We start from the raw sequence: 12,500 nt of genomic DNA on the forward strand, positions 1-12,500 counted from the left end.
CACCCTAAGCCACAATGTCTGCCTGAAATCACACCTTCAACCTGTCCCCTACCTCTTCCTGACGCTAAACTTGAGCCCCATTCTGACCCTGACCCGGAGCCAAAGCCCCAGCCCAGTGTCACCCTAAGCCTCCCATCTCATGAGAGCCTTCAGTGGCACCTCTGATGCAGCCTCTTTAGGTTGCTATGCTTAGCCTACCAGGAATGGGAAGCCTAAGTGGAAGCAGAACCGTGGCCTCACGTCTCAGCCCACTGGAACCCCTCATCCTTAGTGCTCAGGCTCCCAAGAAGGCTAACAACCTAAGGCCAAGCCTCACTGGAACACACACCCATGCCTCGGGTTGGAGTGGAAGCCCTCCACCCAAGCAAGAAAAGGGTGCTCTGTGCTTGGAATCCAGGAACTCCAGAATTCCGGGAGCATTTGTCTCGGCAACGTTGCCGGCGCCCGTTTCCCGGGCCTCGTTCCTCCTCATCTACCCTGCCGCTACTTTCCAAGTCTATGCAGTGCACCCCGCGAAAGGACAACGTGTGTCTCTAGCAGGAAGAAGAGGAAAGAAGCAGCCAGTGTTTGCTTGTTTGCCCACTGTGGGGAAGAGAACTCAGAGCCTCCCAGTCAGTGCTAGGCCAGCTGAAACTGTCAGTACACACTGCAGAGTGTCTCAGCATCCCACCATCCATCCATCCATCCAGCCAGCCAGCCAGCAAGCCAGCCAGTCAGCCAGCCAGCCAGCCAGCCAGCCAGTCATCCAGCAATCCATCCATCCATCCATCCATCCATCCATCCATCCATCCATCCATCGGTCGATCTATGTATCTATCAATCTATCTATCTATCTATCTATCTATCTATCTATCTATCTATCTATGTATCTTTCAGTCCATCCATCCATGCATCCTTCCACGCGTGGCTCCGTCCATCCATCCACCATCCATCCAATCAACATCCATCCATGAATCAGGCTGTACGGCCAGCCACCCCGGCATCCATGGGTGGATCCAGGCATGCATCCACCGACCCAACCATGCACGCATGCATCCACCATCCATGCATGCATGCGTGCCCGCATCCATCCATACACCCACTATGCACCTAGGCATCCATCCAGCCATCCATCCAGCCATCCATCCAGTCAGCCATGCATCCAGCTGTCTACCCATGCATCCATGCATCCATGTACACTTCCATCCACTTTCCCCATGAGCCCATCTACCCGGCCCACGCAAACTCAACCCATGGCAGGAGGAAGCCTCCAAGCCCGCAACCAAGCCATCTGGGGTAGCAGGGCTTAACCCAGGGTGGTGTGAGTTCCGGCTGGCCGGGCAGGCCTTTCAGTCCTGGAGCCACAAGCCTAGCCTTGTGTTCATGAGCTGCTTTTCAGGAGTGGTTGGGAGGATGTGGTCAGGATTGCAGGAGCAAGAGGAGGCCAGGTGCCTTTGTGCTGCCCAGAAGAAGTGTCCTGTCCTGTGTAGGAATGTGGTGTGGTCTCAGGCCAAGCTGTCAGCGGTGAGGCTGGGCGTCAGGCCGGCCCAGGCCTGGGTTTTCCTGCTTTTCCTAGGTGGAAAGCATTGCGTGCCTGCCAGGCTGTGTGGTGTGAGTTGTGCATCCAGACAGCTAGCTGTCTTTTCCCCTGTGGCTGGTGTGATGTTGGGTTGAGGTGGAGGTGCGAGGCAGTGAGTGAGCCTAAAAGTATTGGGCAGTGGCTGTGAGGCAGCAAGCAGCCTAGTGGGCTGGGGAGCGGAGGCAAAAGCCTACAGCACCCGGTATTCCCAGGCGGTCTCCCATCCAAGTACTAACCAGGCCCGACCCTGCTTAGCTTCCGAGATCAGACGAGATCGGGCGCGTTCAGGGTGGTATGGCCGTAGACGCCTCACACTGCTTCCCAAAGCCCCAACTGCTGCTCGCTGCCTCTGCGGGGAGCCTCCGCTCGCCGCTGCACCCTTGCCAGCCTCTGCAGCCTCTGCCTCTGCCGCTCTGGCCTCACACGCACCTGCTGCCGCTGCTTGGGGGACCTGATCCAACCCACCCAGCACAGCCTCTGCGCCCAGCCTGCTGCTCTCGCCGCCGCTCACTGCTGCCTTTCTCCTCCTCTTTCGCTTTCTCTCTCTCCCTCTCACCCTCTCTCCCTCTGTCTGTCTGTCTGTCTGTCTGTCTCTGTTGCTCTCTGTCTCTTGGGAAGGCAGAGGACGCAGGACTGTTTTCCCAGAGGCTCACCTTCCATGTAACCCTCTAGCCTGCATGAGGGTTGCACGTTGAAGAGCAGCTTTAAGGCCAGGTGACTTGCAAGGTTCACCACTTGTCTTCAGAGGCCACGACTACCAAGGGCCCGATGTGATCTTTGCATGGATGTGGGAGAGTTTGGCTGCTTCTTCAAGATTTGGATCTCACTCCTCTACCTCCCCGACCTTGCTTGGCCACCGGCCACGATGCGAGGAGAAGAGTGGGGTTTGCAGAGCAATGTGGAATTCACTTGGCTGGTGCTGTTTCAGAAGGACCTTCGACCTAAACCTCATCCTAAATGGAAGCCGAAGCCAGAAATGGATCCTAAGGAGAGTGTCACTCCTCGCCCCACCAGTAAGCCTCACCTAAAGCCTCTACCCGATTTCAAGCCCACACCTAAGCCCAAACCTCTCCCAAGACTCACCCTAAGCCACAATGTCTGCCTGAAATCACACCTTCAACCTGTCCCCTACCTCTTCCTGACGCTAAACTTGAGCCCCATTCTGACCCTGACCCGGAGCCAAAGCCCCAGCCCAGTGTCACCCTAAGCCTCCCATCTCATGAGAGCCTTCAGTGGCACCTCTGATGCAGCCTCTTTAGGTTGCTATGCTTAGCCTACCAGGAATGGGAAGCCTAAGTGGAAGCAGAACCGTGGCCTCACGTCTCAGCCCACTGGAACCCCTCATCCTTAGTGCTCAGGCTCCCAAGAAGGCTAACAACCTAAGGCCAAGCCTCACTGGAACACACACCCATGCCTCGGGTTGGAGTGGAAGCCCTCCACCCAAGCAAGAAAAGGGTGCTCTGTGCTTGGAATCCAGGAACTCCAGAATTCCGGGAGCATTTGTCTCGGCAACGTTGCCGGCGCCCGTTTCCCGGGCCTCGTTCCTCCTCATCTACCCTGCCGCTACTTTCCAAGTCTATGCAGTGCACCCCGCGAAAGGACAACGTGTGTCTCTAGCAGGAAGAAGAGGAAAGAAGCAGCCAGTGTTTGCTTGTTTGCCCACTGTGGGGAAGAGAACTCAGAGCCTCCCAGTCAGTGCTAGGCCAGCTGAAACTGTCAGTACACACTGCAGAGTGTCTCAGCATCCCTCCATCCATCCATCCATCCATCCATCCATCCAGCCAGTCAGCCAGCCAGCCAGCCAGCCAGCCAGTCATCCAGCAATCCATCCATCCATCCATCCATCCATCCATCCATCCATCCATCCATCGGTCGATCTATGTATCTATCAATCTATCTATCTATCTATCTATCTATCTATCTATCTATCTATGTATCTTTCAGTCCATCCATCCATGCATCCTTCCACGCGTGGCTCCGTCCATCCATCCACCATCCATCCAATCAACATCCATCCATGAATCAGGCTGTACGGCCAGCCACCCCGGCATCCATGGGTGGATCCAGGCATGCATCCACCGACCCAACCATGCACGCATGCATCCACCATCCATGCATGCATGCGTGCCCGCATCCATCCATACACCCACTATGCACCTAGGCATCCATCCAGCCATCCATCCAGCCATCCATCCAGTCAGCCATGCATCCAGCTGTCTACCCATGCATCCATGCATCCATGTACACTTCCATCCACTTTCCCCATGAGCCCATCTACCCGGCCCACGCAAACTCAACCCATGGCAGGAGGAAGCCTCCAAGCCCGCAACCAAGCCATCTGGGGTAGCAGGGCTTAACCCAGGGTGGTGTGAGTTCCGGCTGGCCGGGCAGGCCTTTCAGTCCTGGAGCCACAAGCCTAGCCTTGTGTTCATGAGCTGCTTTTCAGGAGTGGTTGGGAGGATGTGGTCAGGATTGCAGGAGCAAGAGGAGGCCAGGTGCCTTTGTGCTGCCCAGAAGAAGTGTCCTGTCCTGTGTAGGAATGTGGTGTGGTCTCAGGCCAAGCTGTCAGCGGTGAGGCTGGGCGTCAGGCCGGCCCAGGCCTGGGTTTTCCTGCTTTTCCTAGGTGGAAAGCATTGCGTGCCTGCCAGGCTGTGTGGTGTGAGTTGTGCATCCAGACAGCTAGCTGTCTTTTCCCCTGTGGCTGGTGTGATGTTGGGTTGAGGTGGAGGTGCGAGGCAGTGAGTGAGCCTAAAAGTATTGGGCAGTGGCTGTGAGGCAGCAAGCAGCCTAGTGGGCTGGGGAGCGGAGGCAAAAGCCTACAGCACCCGGTATTCCCAGGCGGTCTCCCATCCAAGTACTAACCAGGCCCGACCCTGCTTAGCTTCCGAGATCAGACGAGATCGGGCGCGTTCAGGGTGGTATGGCCGTAGACGCCTCACACTGCTTCCCAAAGCCCCAACTGCTGCTCGCTGCCTCTGCGGGGAGCCTCCGCTCGCCGCTGCACCCTTGCCAGCCTCTGCAGCCTCTGCCTCTGCCGCTCTGGCCTCACACGCACCTGCTGCCGCTGCTTGGGGGACCTGATCCAACCCACCCAGCACAGCCTCTGCGCCCAGCCTGCTGCTCTCGCCGCCGCTCACCGCTGCCTTTCTCCTCCTCTTTCGCTTTCTCTCTCTCCCTCTCACCCTCTCTCCCTCTGTCTGTCTGTCTGTCTGTCTGTCTCTGTTGCTCTCTGTCTCTTGGGAAGGCAGAGGACGCAGGACTGTTTTCCCAGAGGCTCACCTTCCATGTAACCCTCTAGCCTGCATGAGGGTTGCACGTTGAAGAGCAGCTTTAAGGCCAGGTGACTTGCAAGGTTCACCACTTGTCTTCAGAGGCCACGACTACCAAGGGCCCGATGTGATCTTTGCATGGATGTGGGAGAGTTTGGCTGCTTCTTCAAGATTTGGATCTCACTCCTCTACCTCCCCGACCTTGCTTGGCCACCGGCCACGATGCGAGGAGAAGAGTGGGGTTTGCAGAGCAATGTGGAATTCACTTGGCTGGTGCTGTTTCAGAAGGACCTTCGACCTAAACCTCATCCTAAATGGAAGCCGAAGCCAGAAATGGATCCTAAGGAGAGTGTCACTCCTCGCCCCACCAGTAAGCCTCACCTAAAGCCTCTACCCGATTTCAAGCCCACACCTAAGCCCAAACCTCTCCCAAGACTCACCCTAAGCCACAATGTCTGCCTGAAATCACACCTTCAACCTGTCCCCTACCTCTTCCTGACGCTAAACTTGAGCCCCATTCTGACCCTGACCCGGAGCCAAAGCCCCAGCCCAGTGTCACCCTAAGCCTCCCATCTCATGAGAGCCTTCAGTGGCACCTCTGATGCAGCCTCTTTAGGTTGCTATGCTTAGCCTACCAGGAATGGGAAGCCTAAGTGGAAGCAGAACCGTGGCCTCACGTCTCAGCCCACTGGAACCCCTCATCCTTAGTGCTCAGGCTCCCAAGAAGGCTAACAACCTAAGGCCAAGCCTCACTGGAACACACACCCATGCCTCGGGTTGGAGTGGAAGCCCTCCACCCAAGCAAGAAAAGGGTGCTCTGTGCTTGGAATCCAGGAACTCCAGAATTCCGGGAGCATTTGTCTCGGCAACGTTGCCGGCGCCCGTTTCCCGGGCCTCGTTCCTCCTCATCTACCCTGCCGCTACTTTCCAAGTCTATGCAGTGCACCCCGCGAAAGGACAACGTGTGTCTCTAGCAGGAAGAAGAGGAAAGAAGCAGCCAGTGTTTGCTTGTTTGCCCACTGTGGGGAAGAGAACTCAGAGCCTCCCAGTCAGTGCTAGGCCAGCTGAAACTGTCAGTACACACTGCAGAGTGTCTCAGCATCCCTCCATCCATCCATCCATCCATCCATCCATCCAGCCAGTCAGCCAGCCAGCCAGCCAGCCAGCCAGTCATCCAGCAATCCATCCATCCATCCATCCATCCATCCATCCATCCATCCATCGGTCGATCTATGTATCTATCAATCAATCTATCTATCTATCTATCTATCTATCTATCTATCTATCTATCTATCTATGTATCTTTCAGTCCATCCATCCATGCATCCTTCCACGCGTGGCTCCGTCCATCCATCCACCATCCATCCAATCAACATCCATCCATGAATCAGGCTGTACGGCCAGCCACCCCGGCATCCATGGGTGGATCCAGGCATGCATCCACCGACCCAACCATGCACGCATGCATCCACCATCCATGCATGCATGCGTGCCCGCATCCATCCATACACCCACTATGCACCTAGGCATCCATCCAGCCATCCATCCAGCCATCCATCCAGTCAGCCATGCATCCAGCTGTCTACCCATGCATCCATGCATCCATGTACACTTCCATCCACTTTCCCCATGAGCCCATCTACCCGGCCCACGCAAACTCAACCCATGGCAGGAGGAAGCCTCCAAGCCCGCAACCAAGCCATCTGGGGTAGCAGGGCTTAACCCAGGGTGGTGTGAGTTCCGGCTGGCCGGGCAGGCCTTTCAGTCCTGGAGCCACAAGCCTAGCCTTGTGTTCATGAGCTGCTTTTCAGGAGTGGTTGGGAGGATGTGGTCAGGATTGCAGGAGCAAGAGGAGGCCAGGTGCCTTTGTGCTGCCCAGAAGAAGTGTCCTGTCCTGTGTAGGAATGTGGTGTGGTCTCAGGCCAAGCTGTCAGCGGTGAGGCTGGGCGTCAGGCCGGCCCAGGCCTGGGTTTTCCTGCTTTTCCTAGGTGGAAAGCATTGCGTGCCTGCCAGGCTGTGTGGTGTGAGTTGTGCATCCAGACAGCTAGCTGTCTTTTCCCCTGTGGCTGGTGTGATGTTGGGTTGAGGTGGAGGTGCGAGGCAGTGAGTGAGCCTAAAAGTATTGGGCAGTGGCTGTGAGGCAGCAAGCAGCCTAGTGGGCTGGGGAGCGGAGGCAAAAGCCTACAGCACCCGGTATTCCCAGGCGATCTCCCATCCAAGTACTAACCAGGCCCGACCCTGCTTAGCTTCCGAGATCAGACAAGATCGGGCGCGTTCAGGGTGGTATGGCCGTAGACGCCTCACACTGCTTCCCAAAGCCCCAACTGCTGCTCGCTGCCTCTGCGGGGAGCCTCCGCTCGCCGCTGCACCCTTGCCAGCCTCTGCAGCCTCTGCCTCTGCCGCTCTGGCCTCACACGCACCTGCTGCCGCTGCTTGGGGGACCTGATCCAACCCACCCAGCACAGCCTCTGCGCCCAGCCTGCTGCTCTCGCCGCCGCTCACCGCTGCCTTTCTCCTCCTCTTTCGCTTTCTCTCTCTCCCTCTCACCCTCTCTCCCTCTGTCTGTCTGTCTGTCTGTCTGTCTCTGTTGCTCTCTGTCTCTTGGGAAGGCAGAGGACGCAGGACTGTTTTCCCAGAGGCTCACCTTCCATGTAACCCTCTAGCCTGCATGAGGGTTGCACGTTGAAGAGCAGCTTTAAGGCCAGGTGACTTGCAAGGTTCACCACTTGTCTTCAGAGGCCACGACTACCAAGGGCCCGATGTGATCTTTGCATGGATGTGGGAGAGTTTGGCTGCTTCTTCAAGATTTGGATCTCACTCCTCTACCTCCCCGACCTTGCTTGGCCACCGGCCACGATGCGAGGAGAAGAGTGGGGTTTGCAGAGCAATGTGGAATTCACTTGGCTGGTGCTGTTTCAGAAGGACCTTCGACCTAAACCTCATCCTAAATGGAAGCCGAAGCCAGAAATGGATCCTAAGGAGAGTGTCACTCCTCGCCCCACCAGTAAGCCTCACCTAAAGCCTCTACCCGATTTCAAGCCCACACCTAAGCCCAAACCTCTCCCAAGACTCACCCTAAGCCACAATGTCTGCCTGAAATCACACCTTCAACCTGTCCCCTACCTCTTCCTGACGCTAAACTTGAGCCCCATTCTGACCCTGACCCGGAGCCAAAGCCCCAGCCCAGTGTCACCCTAAGCCTCCCATCTCATGAGAGCCTTCAGTGGCACCTCTGATGCAGCCTCTTTAGGTTGCTATGCTTAGCCTACCAGGAATGGGAAGCCTAAGTGGAAGCAGAACCGTGGCCTCACGTCTCAGCCCACTGGAACCCCTCATCCTTAGTGCTCAGGCTCCCAAGAAGGCTAACAACCTAAGGCCAAGCCTCACTGGAACACACACCCATGCCTCGGGTTGGAGTGGAAGCCCTCCACCCAAGCAAGAAAAGGGTGCTCTGTGCTTGGAATCCAGGAACTCCAGAATTCCGGGAGCATTTGTCTCGGCAACGTTGCCGGCGCCCGTTTCCCGGGCCTCGTTCCTCCTCATCTACCCTGCCGCTACTTTCCAAGTCTATGCAGTGCACCCCGCGAAAGGACAACGTGTGTCTCTAGCAGGAAGAAGAGGAAAGAAGCAGCCAGTGTTTGCTTGTTTGCCCACTGTGGGGAAGAGAACTCAGAGCCTCCCAGTCAGTGCTAGGCCAGCTGAAACTGTCAGTACACACTGCAGAGTGTCTCAGCATCCCTCCATCCATCCATCCATCCATCCATCCAGCCAGCCAGTCAGCCAGCCAGCCAGCCAGCCAGCCAGTCATCCAGCAATCCATCCATCCATCCATCCATCCATCCATCCATCCATCCATCGGTCGATCTATGTATCTATCAATCTATCTATCTATCTATCTATCTATCTATCTATCTATCTATCTATCTATCTATCTATGTATGTATCTTTCAGTCCATCCATCCATGCATCCTTCCACGCGTGGCTCCGTCCATCCATCCACCATCCATCCAATCAACATCCATCCATGAATCAGGCTGTACGGCCAGCCACCCCGGCATCCATGGGTGGATCCAGGCATGCATCCACCGACCCAACCATGCACGCATGCATCCACCATCCATGCATGCATGCATGCGTGCCCGCATCCATCCATACACCCACTATGCACCTAGGCATCCATCCAGCCATCCATCCAGCCATCCATCCAGTCAGCCATGCATCCAGCTGTCTACCCATGCATCCATGCATCCATGTACACTTCCATCCACTTTCCCCATGAGCCCATCTACCCGGCCCACGCAAACTCAACCCATGGCAGGAGGAAGCCTCCAAGCCCGCAACCAAGCCATCTGGGGTAGCAGGGCTTAACCCAGGGTGGTGTGAGTTCCGGCTGGCCGGGCAGGCCTTTCAGTCCTGGAGCCACAAGCCTAGCCTTGTGTTCATGAGCTGCTTTTCAGGAGTGGTTGGGAGGATGTGGTCAGGATTGCAGGAGCAAGAGGAGGCCAGGTGCCTTTGTGCTGCCCAGAAGAAGTGTCCTGTCCTGTGTAGGAATGTGGTGTGGTCTCAGGCCAAGCTGTCAGCGGTGAGGCTGGGCGTCAGGCCGGCCCAGGCCTGGGTTTTCCTGCTTTTCCTAGGTGGAAAGCATTGCGTGCCTGCCAGGCTGTGTGGTGTGAGTTGTGCATCCAGACAGCTAGCTGTCTTTTCCCCTGTGGCTGGTGTGATGTTGGGTTGAGGTGGAGGTGCGAGGCAGTGAGTGAGCCTAAAAGTATTGGGCAGTGGCTGTGAGGCAGCAAGCAGCCTAGTGGGCTGGGGAGCGGAGGCAAAAGCCTACAGCACCCGGTATTCCCAGGCGGTCTCCCATCCAAGTACTAACCAGGCCCGACCCTGCTTAGCTTCCGAGATCAGACGAGATCGGGCGCGTTCAGGGTGGTATGGCCGTAGACGCCTCACACTGCTTCCCAAAGCCCCAACTGCTGCTCGCTGCCTCTGCGGGGAGCCTCCGCTCGCCGCTGCACCCTTGCCAGCCTCTGCAGCCTCTGCCTCTGCCGCTCTGGCCTCACACGCACCTGCTGCCGCTGCTTGGGGGACCTGATCCAACCCACCCAGCACAGCCTCTGCGCCCAGCCTGCTGCTCTCGCCGCCGCTCACCGCTGCCTTTCTCCTCCTCTTTCGCTTTCTCTCTCTCCCTCTCACCCTCTCTCCCTCTGTCTGTCTGTCTGTCTGTCTGTCTCTGTTGCTCTCTGTCTCTTGGGAAGGCAGAGGACGCAGGACTGTTTTCCCAGAGGCTCACCTTCCATGTAACCCTCTAGCCTGCATGAGGGTTGCACGTTGAAGAGCAGCTTTAAGGCCAGGTGACTTGCAAGGTTCACCACTTGTCTTCAGAGGCCACGACTACCAAGGGCCCGATGTGATCTTTGCATGGATGTGGGAGAGTTTGGCTGCTTCTTCAAGATTTGGATCTCACTCCTCTACCTCCCCGACCTTGCTTGGCCACCGGCCACGATGCGAGGAGAAGAGTGGGGTTTGCAGAGCAATGTGGAATTCACTTGGCTGGTGCTGTTTCAGAAGGACCTTTGACCTAAACCTCATCCTAAATGGAAGCCGAAGCCAGAAATGGATCCTAAGGAGAGTGTCACTCCTCGCCCCACCAGTAAGCCTCACCTAAAGCCTCTACCCGATTTCAAGCCCACACCTAAGCCCAAACCTCTCCCAAGACTCACCCTAAGCCACAATGTCTGCCTGAAATCACACCTTCAACCTGTCCCCTACCTCTTCCTGACGCTAAACTTGAGCCCCATTCTGACCCTGACCCGGAGCCAAAGCCCCAGCCCAGTGTCACCCTAAGCCTCCCATCTCATGAGAGCCTTCAGTGGCACCTCTGATGCAGCCTCTTTAGGTTGCTATGCTTAGCCTACCAGGAATGGGAAGCCTAAGTGGAAGCAGAACCGTGGCCTCACGTCTCAGCCCACTGGAACCCCTCATCCTTAGTGCTCAGGCTCCCAAGAAGGCTAACAACCTAAGGCCAAGCCTCACTGGAACACACACCCATGCCTCGGGTTGGAGTGGAAGCCCTCCACCCAAGCAAGAAAAGGGTGCTCTGTGCTTGGAATCCAGGAACTCCAGAATTCCGGGAGCATTTGTCTCGGCAACGTTGCCGGCGCCCGTTTCCCGGGCCTCGTTCCTCCTCATCTACCCTGCCGCTACTTTCCAAGTCTATGCAGTGCACCCCGCGAAAGGACAACGTGTGTCTCTAGCAGGAAGAAGAGGAAAGAAGCAGCCAGTGTTTGCTTGTTTGCCCACTGTGGGGAAGAGAACTCAGAGCCTCCCAGTCAGTGCTAGGCCAGCTGAAACTGTCAGTACACACTGCAGAGTGTCTCAGCATCCCTCCATCCATCCATCCATCCATCCATCCATCCATCCAGCCAGCCAGTCAGCCAGCCAGCCAGCCAGCCAGCCAGTCATCCAGCAATCCATCCATCCATCCATCCATCCATCCATCCATCCATCCATCCATCCATCGGTCGATCTATGTATCTATCAATCAATCTATCTATCTATCTATCTATCTATCTATCTATCTATCTATCTATCTATGTATCTTTCAGTCCATCCATCCATGCATCCTTCCACGCGTGGCTCCGTCCATCCATCCACCATCCATCCAATCAACATCCATCCATGAATCAGGCTGTACGGCCAGCCACCCCGGCATCCATGGGTGGATCCAGGCATGCATCCACCGACCCAACCATGCACGCATGCATCCACCATCCATGCATGCATGCGTGCCCGCATCCATCCATACACCCACTATGCACCTAGGCATCCATCCAGCCATCCATCCAGCCATCCATCCAGTCAGCCATGCATCCAGCTGTCTACCCATGCATCCATGCATCCATGTACACTTCCATCCACTTTCCCCATGAGCCCATCTACCCGGCCCACGCAAACTCAACCCATGGCAGGAGGAAGCCTCCAAGCCCGCAACCAAGCCATCTGGGGTAGCAGGGCTTAACCCAGGGTGGTGTGAGTTCCGGCTGGCCGGGCAGGCCTTTCAGTCCTGGAGCCACAAGCCTAGCCTTGTGTTCATGAGCTGCTTTTCAGGAGTGGTTGGGAGGATGTGGTCAGGATTGCAGGAGCAAGAGGAGGCCAGGTGCCTTTGTGCTGCCCAGAAGAAGTGTCCTGTCCTGTGTAGGAATGTGGTGTGGTCTCAGGCCAAGCTGTCAGCGGTGAGGCTGGGCGTCAGGCCGGCCCAGGCCTGGGTTTTCCTGCTTTTCCTAGGTGGAAAGCATTGCGTGCCTGCCAGGCTGTGTGGTGTGAGTTGTGCATCCAGACAGCTAGCTGTCTTTTCCCCTGTGGCTGGTGTGATGTTGGGTTGAGGTGGAGGTGCGAGGCAGTGAGTGAGCCTAAAAGTATTGGGCAGTGGCTGTGAGGCAGCAAGCAGCCTAGTGGGCTGGGGAGCGGAGGCAAAAGCCTACAGCACCCGGTATTCCCAGGCGGTCTCCCATCCAAGTACTAACCAGGCCCGACCCTGCTTAGCTTCCGAGATCAGACGAGATCGGGCGCGTTCAGGGTGGTATGGCCGTAGACGCCTCACACTGCTTCCCAAAGCCCCAACTGCTGCTCGCTGCCTCTGCGGGGAGCCTCCGCTCGCCGCTGCACCCTTGCCA

General features: G+C 56.7%; 5 non-coding genes across 5 annotated transcripts; all 5 read right to left on the reverse strand.

The window, feature by feature from the left end:
• Nucleotides 1–1,745: 1,745 nt before the first annotated feature.
• Nucleotides 1,746–1,864, reverse strand: LOC150062906 (5S ribosomal RNA). The gene has a single exon (XR_016535618.1). It is a non-coding gene; the product is annotated as a 5S ribosomal RNA (ribosomal RNA).
• Nucleotides 1,865–4,371: 2,507 nt separating this feature from the next.
• On the reverse strand, nucleotides 4,372–4,490 carry LOC150062907 (5S ribosomal RNA). The gene has a single exon (XR_016535619.1). It is a non-coding gene; the product is annotated as a 5S ribosomal RNA (ribosomal RNA).
• A 2,515-nt stretch (nucleotides 4,491–7,005) lies between these two features.
• On the reverse strand, nucleotides 7,006–7,124 carry LOC150062908 (5S ribosomal RNA). The gene has a single exon (XR_016535744.1). It is a non-coding gene; the product is annotated as a 5S ribosomal RNA (ribosomal RNA).
• A 2,527-nt stretch (nucleotides 7,125–9,651) lies between these two features.
• On the reverse strand, nucleotides 9,652–9,770 carry LOC150062909 (5S ribosomal RNA). The gene has a single exon (XR_016535620.1). It is a non-coding gene; the product is annotated as a 5S ribosomal RNA (ribosomal RNA).
• Nucleotides 9,771–12,301: 2,531 nt separating this feature from the next.
• LOC150062910 (5S ribosomal RNA) lies at nucleotides 12,302–12,420 on the reverse strand. The gene has a single exon (XR_016535622.1). It is a non-coding gene; the product is annotated as a 5S ribosomal RNA (ribosomal RNA).
• Nucleotides 12,421–12,500: the final 80 nt, after the last annotated feature.

This window comes from Megascapheus bottae, chromosome 5 (genome assembly GCF_031878675.1).
Source record: "Megascapheus bottae isolate mThoBot1 chromosome 5, mThoBot2.hap1, whole genome shotgun sequence".
NCBI classification, from domain to species: domain Eukaryota; kingdom Metazoa; phylum Chordata; class Mammalia; order Rodentia; family Geomyidae; genus Megascapheus; species Megascapheus bottae.